An 18,066-nucleotide genomic window follows, 5' to 3' on the forward strand; every position below is an offset into this window, starting at 1 on the left:
ATTTGAATTTTTTTGACTATATGTGGATCCCATGGAATTGGAAACTGGAGGTTGGGTTGCACTAGGTGCTGAGAAACTTGATATTATTGGTATGCTCTGTGATGGTATACTAGCTTTGATCGCTGAGGATGACACACTTGTTTGAAAATTTGCATTTGTGTTGACATTTGTTTGGATAGGTACGTTTGAGGAAAACTGGAGGTCCTTGCTTGTATTTGTGTCAAGGGTGGTGTTTGACTGTTATATTGACCTAAATTTTTTCCTAGTGGTAAAATCTTTGTGACATCAAAATCCTCAGGTAGTTTTACCCCATTTTGTATTAACAACAAAAGATACTTGTCCCTATCGCTATGTATAAGTGCATCTAAGATCATGAGGACATGTGGGTCTTGCTATGTAGACTCAATTTCTTCTTTTGTCAAATGCTGTTGTAATTCGTTTATCGTGGACATTGTCTGTGTACCTGAGTGTTGACCTGTTGACATGTCAATGTTCCAAGTAGGGTTTATAGACTATGTGTTGTTTGGGTCCATTATTCCTTTTGCTTTCTGGGACCTTGTGATGGGCATCTAAAATTGCCTATATGAAGGTGGTTCTATGCAGGATGATGGCCTAACACTAGACTGTAGACGTAAATATGAAGTATGCACGATTATACTAGACTCTATTGAGGATTTTGATGTGAGACCTTTTTAGCATTTCTAGATTTCTCTAATGCAAGTCTTTCCATTTGTTGACGAAGTTGTTCAGCCTCAATTTCTCTATCAATTATACGGGAAATCCTAGACTCAATGTCAATCTCTTGTATGACTCCTATATATTGAGCTGCGGTTCTTCTTAAATCCCAGGCTAAGTTAGCTAGACCATGAATGATTTATCCTTGACTACCATTTGGAACTAGATTAGGTTGCTCTAAGGGGAGAAAACCATCACCTGGGAGACCCATGAAGGCACATGCTATCAACCTATAACTGATAATGGACTTAGATGTATATGAGGTCTAGATGAAGACGTATATGATAATGTAACTAATATGGATGATAATGCAAAAAAGACTTAGGATGATAATGAGGACGTAAGTGGGACTATGCAAAAGACGTAGGACGATAATGAGGATGTAAGTGGGACTATGCAAAAGACAATGTAAAAGACTACCTAGGGTCACAAGTATGTAAGGAAATTTGAGTTTTGGTTTCAAAATGGACTTTGTTTTCTATAACTTCATGTGTAGGACAATGTTTTGTAGTATTCCAAATCTGAGAACAATTGCTGGTAGGTATGCATAACTGACTGACTCAATTTTCAAACAATCTTAGAAAATTTGGAGATACATGGGATAGGGTCTGAAATAGCCCAAGGGACTGACTCAATACTGGTCTAGCACAGTGATACATAAAAAAGCATGGAATACAATTTTAGGCTGGATAGTGGACACCATTCAATGAGGCCCTTACAATAAAATACCGAAACAAAATGAATAGATAGAGAGTCTGGCAACACTGGCTCCACTCCAAAGCACACACTTCTTGGGCATGCCAGTCTCTCTTACCATGAAGATCTTATAGCCAAGGGATTCCTATATCATAGTGTAAGGTACATGAAGGGTATCTATGGGGTACGATACGCACTCTCGGAACCACTAAATGTAGGATTTTTGGCAACTAAATTGGTTCTTAGTATTAGGTTTTGAGGGGTCCCGATCCAACGATGGACTCTCAGAGCAAGCCACTTAAGGCTTTAATTGAGCTTATCGATGTAGGGAAGGCCCACACATACGTCGAATTCACTCAACACTCTAGCCGCTTGACCAGTATATCTATATAGCGGCTTGAAAAACCCGCTTGAGAGTATGCTGGGAGAGATGATATCCCCAACACATCCCAATTCAAAGTACCTATGTGGGGTGATGAAATCCCTAGTCAAAGATACCCCTCACTATGTAGAACAAAAGAAAATTTGGATGTCGTTGTCACCTTCCTTCTTTCTCCCAAGAGCCCGATGGTGGGTAGAAAGTCAGTTAGTGCAACTGTAGGTCCACCCCAGACACAATGAAAAGTTCTTTACCTTAAAAAGATAGAAAATGATTTAATCTAATGCAGCCTGATTCACGTTTGTTTTATAGCCCAAATTTAGGTGTTAGATCCGCATGTGCATGTCAATTTTAAACACCAAATCCAAGAATGAATGCATACATGTCAATTTTAACCATTTGTTTGATTTTTAAGCACTAAAAAACCAAGTGTGAGATACACGCATGTCAATTTTAGCCCATGTTCATTTTAAACACCAACAACGAAGTGTGAGATTTATCCATGCATGTCCTTTTTAACTTTTGTTGATTTTAAGCACTAAAAAAATTGAAGTGTGAGATTATCCATGCATGTCCATTTTAACTGTTGTTGATTTTAAGCACTAAAAATTGAAGTGTGAAGTGTGCATGAAAAATTACTAATCTAATCCCCTCTGCAAATCTGCCACAGGCTGCAAACAGAAGATTAGTAGTAAAATTAAACCAACAAAAAATAGAAACTCAAAACTTGATAGAGGCGATTGCGTGATACTACCTGAGCGATTGCGTGATACTTACAGACCAAATGCATAAATTTGACAGACTAAATGCATGACGGTATCTGGTCGATTGCATGATAGAATGCAGACAACAGAAAAAAAGAAAAAAGTTAGAAAAATACAAGAAAACTAAACCAGATTAGGAACTTGCAAAACCAATTGTGAAGCCCTAGCCAAATCTGTCATCATCCATTCAATATTGATTAGATCATATTTAACGGTATAAGAAAGAACTAGGCTATTATATATGTCTAAGGCCAGTTGTTCTTCTGAATCCTGTATCAATTTTTCTGCCTGCAGAACTTTTTGATATCATTTGGCTTCTCTCCTTTGTTGTTTCGTCCTTCTTGCAAGTGAAATATTGAATTGAACTTTCCTTGTCATAAATAGTGTTAATCAAATTATGAAATAAAAAACAATTTGATCCCGGATTAACCAATTTTAAGACAGAATTAAAAAGAACAGATAACAGAAGGAAGAAAAATTTAAACAACAAAGTTTCCTGCGAATGTGTGACCCTGTCTGAACGAATGTGTGACCTCAAAGGGTCAAATGCATGATCCTGTCTATGCGATTGCATGACAATGTAAGCTTGATTGCGTGATGGAAAATATTTTCTCAAAATTCATGCAACCTACAAAAAAAATGAAAACTCCACACAATTTGCAAAAATCACACAGAACACAGAAAAAGGTTAAATTGATGTTAGTTCACGCCAGGTTCAGCAAAATGTAAAGCATTTAAAATTCATCTTCTATTAACAAAGTAATCGATTAGAAACAAGGGAAATCATGAATCCCTATCCTAATCAGAATTTAACAAACAATACAATGGAATAACGCAATTAAGAAATAAGAATCATAAATTAATATCAATAAAAACTCCCTATTTTGTCACTGCGTAGAACTTCCATTGCTCTTATCCTCTTCATGGTATGATGGCTCTCAGATATTGCGCTGGTAACCTGCAAGTGACACAAAGATTCAAAGTTCGTGATTGTTGAAAATGGAGATTGGATGCTCAATTTATAGAAAATTGGATGAGATTGATTGAAAGGTGGAATAGATTGATCAAAAGGTGTGAACTCAGGTGAGCTCAAATGAAAATTGATAGTTGAATTGTTGATTGTAGGAGTGAAACTCAATAGATTGAATAGATTAATTGAGTCAACTGATTGAGAAAAAGTTGACTAAAGGACGAAAAAGAATGATTGGTGTAAATAAAGAAGATGACACAGAGAGCTTAATTTAGAAAAAGCTAATTGAAAGATGGAAATAGAAGTTGAAGAGATGAATGATTTAATTAATTAATTGATTGAATTAATTAAATTAGCATGTGCTTGCATTAAGATTTTCAATTTAATCTTTGCATGAGATATTATTCAAATAATTGAATTTATTAATTCAATTTAGCATTTGAATATATTTAGAACTTAACTTTGATTTTCAATTTGGTTTTTGAAATCATGCACATGTATTTGAATTTGGAAGAAATTAGAAGAATATGAAATTAAATGAAATTAGAATTTGGGGATTTGGAATTGAAGAATTAATTAGTTAATTAAATAATTTAAAGAAACTATTTAATTATTTAAAAAAGGAATTTAATTAAATAATAAAGATTATTTAATTTAAAGGATTAAATCATAATTAATTAAATAATAAATATTTAATTAATTTATAGAAGAGGGTTGAATGATTAGATGATTAGAGATGGAAAATGAATAATTAGTAACTTATTTAAATAATAAAGATTATTTAAATTGGGGAATTAATCACAATTAATTAAATAATAATTATTCAATTAATATTAGAAAATGATTAAAATGATTAAAAAATAGAAAAAAAGAATAATTAATAAGATGATGAGGAAATATGAAATTAGAAGAAATAGATTAATTAAATTAATTAAATAATAAAGATTATTTAATCAATTAGAGGAATAATTAGTACATGATCAAAGAGACATTTTTAGGTGTCTACACCTGCTATTAAAGGATGTATCAACCAGAGAAAAGGTAAAAAGAAAGGTTCGGGGTTTGCTTGCCATGCATGAGGAAGTTACAAAGGAATTGAAGTCTGAATTTGACGAATGCCAACAAATTGTTCAATGTGGGGTTCCCCATTCAGTAGATGATGTAGGGGTGATTAAAGATAAGTCCATATGGCTTTCCGAGTGTAAGCCTTTATTTAGTGCAACCCAAGCTATTGTCAAGACAAATATCCTTGATATGAATGACACGACTAACCAGTTTCAGAACTTTTACATGATTGAGAACGCAACTATGATGAATACTAAGAGGGGGGGATGAATTACTATGCAAAAAAACACTGCACTAAAACACTTAAACAGTCTAAAGATAAACTGGTAAAATAGTTTAACAGATAGACCGATTATCACACATGCAAACCAAAATGTAAATAAAGCGTTCACCCACAAAAGCAATACAACCATAACACAAGATATTTGACGTGGAAACCCAAATGGGAAAAACCATGGTGAGATGGAACTCACAAGTCACTATCTACAGAATAGAAACCAGACCAGTTAAGGTCTTACAATGTTCTTCACCAGAACAGATACTATTAGGAATCTCAATCTCTGTAGGAGATAAGTCCGATTATTAACTACCTTGCTAGAGGATTTTAGATTCAAAGAGGTGAACCACCTTGTTAGAGGATTTTACAAAAGGATTTTGGGCCTACCCGGTTAAGGGCTACAAACTTGTCAAAGATGTGAGTAATCAACAAGTGTTTGATCTATCTAATAGCACAGACTGCTCGGTTAGATCCTTGATGGCTCGTTCTTAATGCGCTCCTGCATTACATCAGTCTTCTACACATTCATATTCTTTTCAACTCCTCAACCACCTTAAACCCTAGTCACAACATAAACCCTTTCAGCAACAACCTAAAACCCTATACATGATGTCCTTTTAAAGGAATCTGATTTCATATCAGTCCAATACAATTACATTTCAATTTCATAGGTTCAATGAATCTAGACATACTCAGTAATATGACACAAAAAACATCGTCAGTGTGTCGGCACCGTCAGACAATCGGTGGATTGGTAACTCATCACAAAATGTCAGTTGGTAACTCAACACAGAGTATTACCGGTTCATACAAAATACCGGTTGCTGGTTTGACAAAAATGAAGACTGGTAAAAATGTGTTATGCCGCTTTTCTCCCTTGTACCGCTTGAGATCTACAAACCGCTTGGGGTCGACATGCCGCTTCAGACCAGAAAACGCATTCTGCAAAAATCACCAATAGTCTAAAGACTAGAATACAACATACTGGTTGGAATGGATACCGACTGAACTGTAGCTCATACATATAAAGGGGATCTCAATACAAGTGTGTGTCCATCAATGAAAGTCACAACATAAACATAAAGAATGCCAACAATCTCCCCCTTTGGCATTGATGGCAACACTTAGGAAAATAAAATTTTGACATCTAAGTGTTACAACAAAAACATGCCATTAACAAAATTGCTCCCCCTAAGCATATACACTATCCCTTAATCAATACAATGTATAGCAATTTTTCATATAGAGCATAAACATTGAGATATTAGAGCATATAGCATATATCAAAGCCTATAGCAAAATTTTAAAGCCAGATACTTCTCCCCTATACTTCTCCAAAATAGATAGAGTACTTCTCCCCCTTTGCCAACAATGGCAAAGTACTGCTGAAAAACCCTGTTTCCATTTGATATTAAAATAATAAAAGTTTATGACAACAAGGAATAATACTTGTCAAAAACCGATTTACAATCCTACAAAAATTGTTTCATTGATAGAGACCAGGACTCAAGTAGGGAGGTGGCCACTTCTTTCTCTGTTTGCATCTGGGAGACCTATTCTTCCATGGCATCAATTGTGCTCATCTCCTGTGTAACTGTCAAGGCATCCAAGTTTAGATAACACTTCTGAAGAATTTGCAAATGTGGGAGTAGAACTAGTTGAAGCTCCTACAAATATCTAGACCGTGTGCTAATCTCTTGCTCCATTTTGGCTGACTGGATCTAAAACCGGTGAACGGTTTGCCCATAAGTTACAAAGGAATCATAAGGTGGCTTAAATGTGCTTAAGTAAGACTATAAGTCCGTTTGAAGCTTTTTCTTCTGAGCTAGCACATCATCGTAGAATAGATGGGGTTGACATATTTTGCTTAGTAGCAGATTTCCCTCATCCAAAGTGTCCCTTATATCCTTTTGGTCTTTTAGCAGTTCAGATAGGAGTTCATTCAACTTCTTCACTAGAGCAATGTTAAGAGCCTTTTGATGCTCTTTCTTGTCATTTGCCTCAGCTGCTTCTTTCAGGCTCTGCACCTGATCATCCACTACTGTACATAGTAGCTTAAGCTTTGCTAGTGATGATTCATTATTGGGAAGATTGGTACCGGGGATCAAACCAGTAAGGGTGTCTATAGCTGCTTGAATTATATCTTGCTCCTTTTTCCTTCGAATGATTTCAAGGCGCTCTTGACCAACCTTGATGCTCTGCATTAGCTCCTATTCACTTGCAGACTGGAGATCGATAGGACTGGTGATATCAACCCATTTGGCTTGACTCCCGGTTGCCTTCGAAGTCTCTATCTGTGTTCTCTTCACCACTTCCATTGCCTTGTCCTCTTTCACTTTCTTTTTCTCCACTTTTGTTTTCTCTGCTACCTTGTCTTCTTCTTCCTTCTTCTTTTTCTCTACTTCCTTCTTCTTTTCTTGTTCCTTGTCTTCCTCTTCTTTCTTTTTCCTCTCAGCTTCCTTCCTCTTCTCCTCTTCTTTCTCTTCCTCTTCCTTCTTCTTCTTTTCTTCTTCCTTCCGCTTTTCCTTTTCTTTATCTTCCTCTTCCTTCTTCTTCTTTTCCTCTTCCTTCTTCTTCTTTTCTTCCTTATCTTCTTCTTCTTTCTTTTTCTTCTCATCTTCTTGCTTCTTTTTCTCTTCATCTTTTTTTTTCTCCTCTTCCTCTTTTCTCTTCTGTTCCTCTTTCCACTTTTTCTCATCTTCATCCCTCTTCTTCTTCTCTGCATGTTCCTTAGCCGCTTCCTGTCTGTCCTTGGCTTGCTCACTGCCCTGTTCGGCCTATTGCACCTGTCCTATTCCCTCAGAAGGTATGTCCTGAGTGACATCTTCTACATCTAGGGCATCAACATCAATAGTGTCGATTGGTTCTTCAATCGAGTTTCCTTCTTCATCAAAAACTTCATCCGGTTTGGTTATAACCAGATCTTTTTCTCCTTGCAGGTTGGCCATATGTGCTTTGTGAGCATGGATAGCATTATCCATATACTGATGAGTGTCTTTTTCAACATCATCAACTCTTCCCTCTAATAGCCAGAGTCTTCTTCTCCTTGTGAAGATGAGTCCTTTATTTTGGTCCAAAACATCAAATAATTCTGAGTTTGAGAGGTCGGGAAAGTACTATGCAAAGACTTTCTCCCTAATCTCCTGTTCTTTTTCTATGGCAATGCGCCATTTATTATCTAATGCCTTATATAAGGAATCCAGTGTCTGAGATTTAATCTCTGATGACGACCAGTCATTCTTACACAACTAAATAATAATCTCTTGTAGTACTTCTTCTTTCTCCTCATCACTAAAATCATCATAATAATCTACTAAGTCACGAAGTAATTTTCTCCTAATGTTATTTATTGTTCTTTGACAATGTGTCAAAGGTTTATATGAGGAGATATCAATATTTACCAGTGCAGACACTGTCGGTTCATTCTTCTTCATCTTCTTCGTCTATCTGGCCTTCTTTGGCATCTCCTCAGATTTAGTCTCTTCAGAGTCCGGTTCATTTGACTTAGTCTTCCTTTTTCTTTCAATGACTTTTGTCGGTGCCACTTCCGGTTTCTTCTTTGTAGGTGACCACTTGGTCACTCTTGGAGTTGCAGTAGTAGCCGGTACCGATGCTGTAGGCACTGGCTTTGCCTTCTTTGCTGCCGGTTCTTTTCCTTTCTTAACAAAGGGTTCCTTGACTGGTGCAATCCTTTCTAGATAGGTTTCGGTCCTCTTTGCCTTAGGATCAAGAGGTGAGGAAATAAGGGTTGAGGCATACCCTTCTAGCATATCATACATCACCTCATAGTCCATTGGCTCCACTTCTTCCATTCTAGGCTCAACAGCCTCCATTAAGCATTTGTCCACCTAGATGGTGAAACAGATGTCATCTTAATATTTCTTGATGATGTCACCTGAGATCCTCATCCTTTGACTCATTTTCCATCTGAACTCATCAAAATACTTGTTTAGCACATTAGGGTAACCGGTTCTAATTGCTTGAATGCTTTCCTTGATCTGCTTGGTTATTGGTTGGTCAGGAGACCACTGGACATCTCCTACTACAAGAAAGTAGCCTTGGAAATAGAAGAACAACCCAACCAATAGTTGTCCAAACTTGAATCTCAATACATTATCCTGTTTGATCAAATTCAGATTAGATAGGAGTTGTATTTGCATACCGATGCATAGGTCAAATGATGCATCCTCTTTAATCATCTGGTAAATGACATTTACCATTGCAACAGATACAAAGTTAATTCTGCTGGCAGAGAATGTTCGGTAGCCTATCACCATGCAGGCATACTTAACCAGATCATCCTTGATGGAGTTGACTGTCATGCCTTGTGAATCGCTCACTGAACTGGTGAGCCTTGACATTTCCATTTTGCTTATTGTCCTTAGGGCAGGCACTTCCCCTGTGTTGCAAAAACCGGTGACTGCATGAAATTCCTATGGCATGATATCATGCATCCTCTCTAGGTACATCTTTTCACCATGGAATCTACTCAAAATGATCCTAATATGATCCTCTGTAAAGTCTTCTAGAAAGTATACGACATTATGGAGTTTCTTCTTCTCGAAGATACTATATTCTGGTTTCATTTTCTTATCCTTTCCACAAAACAAACCTAGTTGGGAGTGGATGGCTAGAGAACCTAGGTCTTCAATCTTTCAATCAATATAGTCAGCAATTCCCTCTTCTACTATCACTCCAGCCAGAACTTGTGATAGGGCATTATACTTTGACTTCCTTTGAATGAAACTTTCATACTAAATGGATGCACTAGAACTGGTATGAGATGAGAAAGCCATTGTGGAATATTTTAAGAACTCGAGAAATACCTTTAAAATGTGAATTTAGGGATTTCTGATTCTCCTTCACTCCACACTCCATCGGTTGCTGAATCACCGCTTTGTGTTCTCCACTTGACCGTTTGCAATTTGAATTTGAATCTCCTTCGCGATTTGTCAATTTCTTGAAATCTCAGCTCAAATCACCTTTTCTTCGCTCTGCTCTTTGAAAAACTTTTCTTCGCTTGAAAACAGATAGTGAGAAATGATTTGAAAAATGCTTTTATACATGTCTCTCACCTACCACCATTAATGCTCCTCTATTAGAGCATAAACCCTAATTTGCCTTTTTTACTATTTCTGGTCTTCTGCCAAGCAATAGGTATCACATACCAGTTAAGGTTTTTTATCGGTGTAAATTGGGGGTTCGAAAACATTTTACCATTTGCTCCCCCTAAGCCTTTTGAAGCTTAGTTTGCCAATTCCGATATTTCCACACTAGGTGCAGAAACTGGTTCCTCTTCCAACATTACTGGTTTCTTCTTCCAAGTTTTGTTCATGTCTGCTTGAACTGTTTCAACATCAATTCTTCATTCCTGAGTGACCGGTATATCATCAAATATACTCTTTCTATTTCTGCAGAATCTTGCAATGTGACCCGGTTTGTTACAGTGATAGAAAACCAATCCAGGTGCTCTCCAAGGTCCATTATTCATGTTTCCATTCTTCCTTCTACGTGTTGCAGTAGTGTGACCATGACCATGACAGATCATACAATTTTCTCTCCTTTTGGTTGCCACTTGATGGCCACCGCTTCTTGGCTGATGATTGAAGACATTAAACCTGTTGTGGTTACAGTTCACAAAAGGTTCAGGACCAACTCCTTGGGTCCTTTGAGGATATCTTCCAGTGTTATTCATCATAGACCTGCATTCAAATGCTCTATGCCCAAACTTGTTGCATGCATAACAATTACCATTGAACTTATTGGATCTAGGTACATTGTTAATAAAGTAAGGAAAATTATTGTAGGCTTTTCTCCTACATACATTGGCAGTGTCTCCTTCTTTAAGATAGTTGAAGCAAACAGGTTTGAATTTTTTCTTACCTTTTCCTTTGAATGCCGGTTGCTTCTTTCATGTTTCAGCATTTGTTCCTGAGAATTCTCCTTCCTCATGACCAGAGAAACCAAGTCCATTGGTATTCTTTGCTGGTCTAGATGACTCAAGATTTCACTCTAGCTTAACAGTGCTCTTGTTGAACTTAGCAAGTATTTCCTTTGACTTGGAGAGTTCTTTGGAAATAGCAGTATTTGTCTCCATTAGGCTTGCATTTTTAGAAATGGCTATGTTCAGTTCATCTTGTACTCCTTTTTCCATTCTGCTCTCATGAAGGTGAGCAGTCAGTGCAGTAATCTCTTGTTTCAACTTGGAGATCTCATGATCTTTGTCCTTCACCAGATCTTTAGCTTTCCTTCATTTCTCAAGCTCTTGACTAAACCAGATAGTCAGTCCTTCCAACTCCTTTCTCAGATTGGAGTTTGAATCATTCAACTTATTTACTTCTGCTATCATGGCTTCCATACCTACTTCGTCTGCAGAACTATTTTCAGATAGCTCCATCAGCTTTTCTACATGTTCTCTCCTTTTTGCTTGAGATGCCTTGTATTTGACCATAAGATCATCAGAGGCTTGCTCAGATTAAGTGAGCTGTTGAGTAAGTTCCCTTAAGGTGTATTCCCCCATATCTCTTTCCAAGTGGTTAAACTTATACAAAGGTAGGCTCTGATACCAATTGATGAATACTAAGAGGGGGGGTGAATTAGTATGCCAAAAAACACTACACTAAAACACTTAAATAGTCTAAAGATAAACCGGTAAAATAGTTTAACAAACAGACCGGTTATCACACATGCAAACCAAAATGCAAATAAAGCGTTCACCCACAAAAGCAATACAACCATAACACAAGATATTTAATGTGGAAACCCAAATGGGAAAAACCATGGTGAGATGGAACTCACAAGTCACTATCTACAGAATACAAACCAGACCGGTTAAGGTCTTACAATGTTCTTCACCAAAACAGATCCTATTAGGAATCTCAATCTCTATTAGGAGATAATTTCGATTAAAGACTACCTTGCTAGAGGATTTTAGATTCACAAAGGTGAACCACCTTGTTAGAGTATTTTACAAAAGGATTTTGGGCCTACCAAGTTAAGGGCTACAGACATGTCAAAGATGTGAGTAATCAACAAGTATTTGATCTATCTAATAGCATAGACTGCTTGGTTAGATCCTTGATAGCTCATTCTTAATGCACTCCTACATTACTTCAGTCTTCTACACATTCATATTCTTTTCAACTCCTCAATCACCTTATACCCTAGTCACAACATAAACCCTTTCAGCAACAACCTAAAACCCTAGACATGATGTCCTTTTAAAGAAATTTGATTTCATGTCGATCCAATAGGATTACATTTCAATTTCCTAGGTTCAATGAATCTAGACATACTCAGTAATATGACACAAAAAACATCGTCAGTGTGTCGGCACCGTCAGACAATCGGTGGATTGGTAACTCATCACAAAATGTCGGTTGGTAACTCAACACAGAGTATTACCGGTTCATACAAAATACCGGTTGCTGGTTTGACAAAAATGAAGACTGGTAAAAATGTGTTATGTCGCTTTTCTCCCTTGTACCGCTTGAGATCTACAAACCGCTTGGGGTCGACATGCCGCTTCAGACCGGAAAACACATTCTGCAAAAATCACCAATAGTCTAAAGACTAGAATACAACATACTGGTTGGAACAGATACCGACTGAGCTCTAGCTCATACATATAAAGGGGATCTCAATGCAAGTGTGTGTCCATCAATGAAAGTCACAACATAAACATAAAAAATGCCAACAATCTCCCCCTTTGGCATTGATGGCAACACTTAGGAAAATAAAATTTTGACATCTAAGAGTTTTACAACAAAAACATGCCATTAACAAAATTGCTCCCCCTAAGCATATACACTATCCCTTAATCAATACAATGTATAGCAATTTTTCATATAGAGCCTAAACATTGAGATATCAGAGCATATAGCATATATCAAAGCCTATAGAAAAATTTTAAAGCCAGATACTTCTCCCCTATACTTCTCCAAAATAGATAGAGTACTTCTCCCCCTTTGTCAACAATGACAAAGTACTGTTGAACAACCCTATTTCCATTTGATATTAAAATAATAAAAGTTTATGACAACAAGGAATAATACTTTTCAAAAACCAATTTATAGTCCTGGAAAAATTGTTTCATTGATAGAGACCAGGACTCAAGTGGGGAGGTGGCTACTTCTTTCTCTGTTTGCATCTGGGAGACCTATTCTTCCATGACATCAACTGTGCTCATCTCCTATGTACTGTCAAGGCATCCAAGTCCAGATAACATTTCTGAAGAATTTGCAAACATGGGAGTAGAACTAGTTGAAGCTCCTACAAATCGCTAGACCGTGTCCTGATCTCTTGCTCCATTTTGGCTGACTGGATTTGAAACCGGTGAACGGTTTGCCCATAAGTTACAAAGGAATCATAAGGTGGCTTAAATGTGCTCAAGTAAGACTTTAAGTCAGTTTGAAGCTTTTGCTTTTGAGCTAGCACATCATCAAAGAATAGATGGGGTTGATAGATTTTTCTTAGTTGCAGATTTCCCTCATCCAAAGCGTCCCTTACATCCTTTTGGTCTCTTAGCAGTTCAGACCGGAGTTCATTCAACTTCTTCACCAGAGCAATGTTAAGAGCCTTTTGATGCTCTTTCTTGAAATTTGCCTCAGTTGCTTCTTTCAGGCTCTACACCTGATCATCCACCATTGTACATAGTATCTTAAGCTTTTCTAGTGATGATTCAGTGTTGGGAAGATTGGTACCGGGGATCAAACCGGTAAGGGTGTCTACAACTGCTTGAATTATATCTTGCTCCTTTTTCCTTCGAATGATTTCAAGATGCTCTTGAGTAACCTTGATGCTTTGCATTAGCTCCAATTCACTTGTAGACTGGAGATCGATAGGACTGGTGATATCGGCTGGTTTGACTTGACGCCTGGTTGCCTTCAGAGTCTCCATCTGTGTGCTCTTCACCGGTTCCACTGCCTTGTCCTCTTCCACTTTCTTTTTCTCCACTTTGCTTTTCTCTGCTACCTTGTCTTCTTCTTCCTTCTTCTTTTTCTCTGCTTCCTTCTTCTTTTCTTGTTCCTTGTCTTCCTCTTCTTTCTTTTTCCTCTCAGCTTCCTTCCTCTTCTCCTCTTCTTTCTCTTCCTCTTCCTTCTTCTTCTTTTCTTCTTCCTTCCGCTTTTCCTTTTCTTTATCTTCCTCTTCCTTCTTCTTCTTTTCCTCTTCCTTCTTCTTCTTTTCTTCCTTATCTTCTTCTTCTTTCTTTTTCTTCTCATCTTCTTGCTTCTTTTTCTCTTCATCTTTTCTTTTCTCCTCTTCCTCTTTTCTCTTCTCTTCCTCTTTTCGCTTTTTCTCATCTTCATCCCTCTTCTTCTTCTTTGCCTATTCCTTAGCCGCTTCCTGTCTATCCTCGGCTTGCTCACTGCCCTGTTTGGCCTATTGCACCTGTCCTGTTCCCTCAGAAGGTATGTCTTGAGTGACATTTTCTATGTTTAGGGCATCGACATCAATAGTGTCGATTGGTTCTTCAACCGGGTTTCCTTCTTCATAAAAAAATTCATCGGGATTGGATATAACCGGTTCTTTTTCCGCTTGCAGGTTGGCCATACGTGCTTTGTGAGCATGGATAGCATGATCCATATACTAATGAGTGTCTTTTTCAACATCATCAACTCTTCCCTCTAACAGCCAAATTCTTCTTCTCCTTGTGAAGAAGAGTCCTTTATTTTGGTCCAAAACAACAAATAATTCTCAGTTTGAGAGGTCAGGAAAGTACTATGCAAAGACTTTCTCCCTAATCTCCTGTTCTTTTTCTATGACAATATGCCATTTATTATCTAATGCCTTATATAAGGAATCTGGTGTCTGAGATTTAATCTCTGATGGCGACCGGTCATTTTTACACAAATAAATAATAATCTCCTATAGTACTTCTTCTTTCTCCTCATCACTAAAATCATCATAATAATCTACTAAGTCATGAAGTAATTTTCTCCTAATGTTCTTTATTGTTCTTCGACAATGTGTCAAAGGTTTATATAAGGAGATATCAATATTTACCAGTGCAGACGCTACCGGTTCATTCTTCTTCATCTTCTTCATCTGTCTGGCCTTCTTTGGCATCTCCTCAGACTCAGTCTCTTCAAAGTCCAGTTCATTTGACTTAATCTTCCTTTTTCTTTCAAAAACTTTTGCTAGTGCCACTTCCAGTTTCTTCTTTGCAGGTGATCGCTTGGTCACTCTTGGAGTTGCAGTAGTAGTCGGTGCCGATCCTGCAGGCACTACCTTTGCCTTCTTTACTACCGGTTCTTTTCCTTTCTTAACAAAGGGTTCCTTGACCGATGCAATCCTTTCCAAATAGGTTCCAGTCCTCTTTGCTTTAGGATCAAGAGGTGAGGCAATAAGGGTTGAGGCACACCCTTCCAGCATATCGTACATCACCTCATAGCCCATTGGCTCCACTTCTTCCATTCTAGGCTCAACAGCATCCATTAAGCATTTGTCCACCTGGATGGTAAAACAAATGTCATCTTCATATTACTGACAATTTCACCTGAGATCCTCATCCTTTGACTCATTTTCCATCTGAACTTATCAAAATACTTGTTCAGCACATCAGGGTAACTGGTTCCGATTACTTGAATGCTTTCCTTGATCTGCTTGGTTACCGGTTGGTCAGGAGACCACTGGACATCTCCTACTCCAGGAAAGTAGCCTTGGAAATAGAAGAACAACTGAACCAATAGTTGTCCGAACTTGAATCTTAGTGCATTATCCTGTTTGATCAACTTCAAATTAGACAGGGGTTGCCTCTACATACCGATGCACAGGTCAAATGATGCATCCTCTTTAATCATCTGGTAAGCGGCATTTACCGCTGTAGCAGATACAGAGTTAATTCTGCTGGCAGAGAATGTTCAGTAGCCTATCACCATGTAGGCATACTTAACCAGATCATCCTTGATGAAGTTGACTATCATGCCTCGTGAATCGCTCACTAAACTAGTGAGCCTTGACATTTCCCTTTTGCTTATTGTCCTTAGGGCTAGCACTTCCCCTGTGTTGCTGAAACTGGTGACTGCATGAATTTCCTGTGGTGTGATATCATGCGTCCTCTCTAGGTACATCTTGTCACCATGGACTCTGCTCAAAATGATCCCAATATAATCCTCTGTAAAGTCTTCCAGAAAGTATACAACATTATGGAGTTTCTTCTTCTCTAAGATACTATATTCCGATTTGATTTTCTTGTCCTTTCCACAAAACAGACCTAGTTGGGAGTGGATGGCTAGAGACCCTAGGTCTTCAATCTTGCAATCAATATAGTCAGAAATTCCCTCTTCTACTATCACTCCAGCCAGAACTTGTGATAGGGCATTATACTTTGACTTCCTTTGAAAGAAACTTTCAGACTCAATGGATGCACTAGAACTGGTATGAGATGCAGAAGCCATTGTAGAATATTTTAAGAACTCGAGAAATACCTTTAAAATGTGAATTTAGGGCTTTCTAATTCTCCTTCACTCCACACTCTGTTGGTTGCTAAATCATCGCTTTGTGTTCTCCACTTGACCTTTTACAATTTGAATTTGAATCTCCTTCGTGATTTGTCAATTTCTTGAAATCTCAGCTCAAATCGCATTTTCTTCGCTCTGCTCTTTGAAAAACTTTTCTTCGCTCAAAAAAAGATAGTGAGAAATGATTTGAAAAATGCTTTTATACATGTCTCTCACCTACCGCCATTAATGCTCCTCTATTAGGGCGTAAACCCTAATTTGCCTTTTTTACCATTTCTGGTCTTCTGCGAAGTGACAAGTATCACATACCGGTTAAGGTCTTTTACCAGTGTAAACTAGGGGTTCAAAAACATTTTACCATTTGCTCCCCCTAAGCCTTTTGAAGCTTAGTTTGCCGGTTCTGATATTTCCACACTAGGTGTAGAAACTGGTTCATCTTCCAACATTACTGGTTTCTTCTTCTAGGTTTTGTTCATGTTCGCTTGAACTATTTCAACATCAATTCTTCCTTCCTGAGTGACCAGTATATCATCAGATATACTCTTTCTGTTTCTGTAGAATCTTGCAATGTGACCCAGTTTGTTGCAGTGATAGCAAACCAATCCAAGTGCTCTCCAAGGTCCATTGTTCATGTTTCCATTCTTCCTTCTGCATGTTGCAGCAGTGTGACCATGACCATGATAGATCATACAATTTGATCTCCATCCGGTTGCCGCTTGATGACCACCACTTCTTGATTGATGATTGAAGACATTAAACCGGTTGTGGTTCTGGTTCACAAAAGGTTAAAGACCAACTCCTTGGGTCCTTTGAGGATATCTTCCAGTGTTATTCATCATAGACTTGCATTCAAATGCTCTATACCCAAACTGGTTGCATGCATAACAATGACCATTAAACTTATTAGATCTAGGTACATTGTTAATAAAGTAAGGAAAATTATTGTAGGCTTTGCTCCTACATACATTGGCAGTGTGTCCTTCTTTAAGACAGTTGAAGCAAACAGGTTTGAATTTTTGATTACCTTTTCCTTTGAATGTCAGTTGCTTCTTTGATGTTTTAGCATTTGTTCCTGAGAATTCTCCTTCCTCATGACCAGAGAAACCAAGTCCATTGGCATTCTTTGCCGGTCTAGATGACTCAAGCTTTTGCTCTAGCTTAACAGTGCTCTTGTTGAACTTAGCAAGTATTTCCTTTGGCTCAGAGAGTTTTTTGGAAATAGCAGTATTTGTCTCCATTAGGTTTGAATTTTCATAGATGGCTATGTTCAGTTCATCTTGTACTCCTTCTTTTTCCATTATGCTCTCATGAAGGTGAGCAGTCAGTGCACTAATCTCTTGTTTCAACTTGGAGATCTCATGATCTTTGTCCTTCACCAGATCTTCAGCTTTCCTCTGATTCTCAAGCTCTTGACTAAACCGGATAGTCAGTCCTTCCAACTCCTTTCTCAGATTGGAGTTTGAATCATTCAGCTTATTTACTTCTGCTATCATGGCTTCCATATCTGCTTCATCTATAGAACTATTTTCAGATAGCTCCATCAGCTTTTCTGCATGTTCTCTCCTTTTTGCTTGAGATGCCTTGTATTTGACCATAAGATCATCATAGGCTTGCTCAGACTGAGTGAGTCATTGAGTAAGTTCCCTCAAGGTGTATTCCCCCATATTTCTTTCCAAGTGGTTAAAATTATAGAAAGGAAGGCTTTGATACCAATTGAT

Source organism: Cryptomeria japonica, chromosome 9, assembly GCF_030272615.1.
Source record: "Cryptomeria japonica chromosome 9, Sugi_1.0, whole genome shotgun sequence".
In the NCBI taxonomy this organism is placed as follows: domain Eukaryota; kingdom Viridiplantae; phylum Streptophyta; class Pinopsida; order Cupressales; family Cupressaceae; genus Cryptomeria; species Cryptomeria japonica.